Source organism: Bison bison, unplaced genomic scaffold, assembly GCF_000754665.1.
Source record: "Bison bison bison isolate TAMUID 2011002044 unplaced genomic scaffold, Bison_UMD1.0 scf7180017864297, whole genome shotgun sequence".
Classification (NCBI taxonomy): Eukaryota; Metazoa; Chordata; class Mammalia; order Artiodactyla; family Bovidae; genus Bison; species Bison bison.
This window is the reverse complement of record NW_011494869.1, coordinates 7,920,044-7,920,932: the sequence shown is the minus strand read 5'-3', so window position 1 is coordinate 7,920,932 and position 889 is coordinate 7,920,044.

Sequence of the window (889 nt, the reverse complement as noted above, 5' to 3'; positions counted from 1 at the left end):
CCAGCTGCAATCCTTGTAGTTATCCTGAGGATGAAGAGGGAACCCTATGGAGGGAGAGCTCCTAGGGCATGGCCCTCCAGTGTGAGTGTGCAAACACAGGGCCTGGAAGCCACAGACGCGCAGATCTCGGGGTTCCGTTGGCAGCCATTCTGCCTCCACTGCCCTGGGGTGGGGCCCAGAAGGGTGCATTTTCAATACATGCTTTTCCAGTGATTCTGAGACAGGTGGCCACACTCGGAGAAATACCTGTTCAACGAACGCGTGCTATTACCATCATTTATTTTCGTTGTCTCATCTGCTGCTCAGACAGCCCTGCAAAGTCTGAACTGGTAACTCAGATCACAGGTAAGGAAAGAGATTCAGAGAGGCAAGTCTGCTGGCCCAGGTCACACAGCCAGCAAGGGGCCCGCTCAGGATCTGAACCGGGTCTGTGCGCCCCCAAGCCTGAACCTCTCACAGCAGGATGTCGTGGGGCCACCTCCCTGGTCAGCATTTGTCCTGGCAGAGGCAGGGGGGTGTCCCCAGGCCTTGCTGTCACACTCCCCAGCCCAGCCCCACCACCTCCCCTGTTGCTTTCCTCTCCAGATACTAATCAGGCCTCGCAGACCATCTTGTTTCCTGCAGGTCGACTGGCTGCCTCCTTTGCTCCTGATGGTACCTTCCTGGCCTGTGCCTTCCGTCACCTCCTCTGCCTCCAGAGGGGATTGGAATCGCGGTTGGGCAGTGGCAGAAATCACGCAGAAGACCCTCAGAGGTACCAGCCTCCCTCCCGTGGCCGGGACCACCACTGTGTGGGGGCCCCAGGCCCGCCCCAGGGGCACATGCCCAGTCAGCCCTTCCCTCGTTTACAGACACCAGAACAGTGGGCTTCAGGGCAGTCATCATCCCT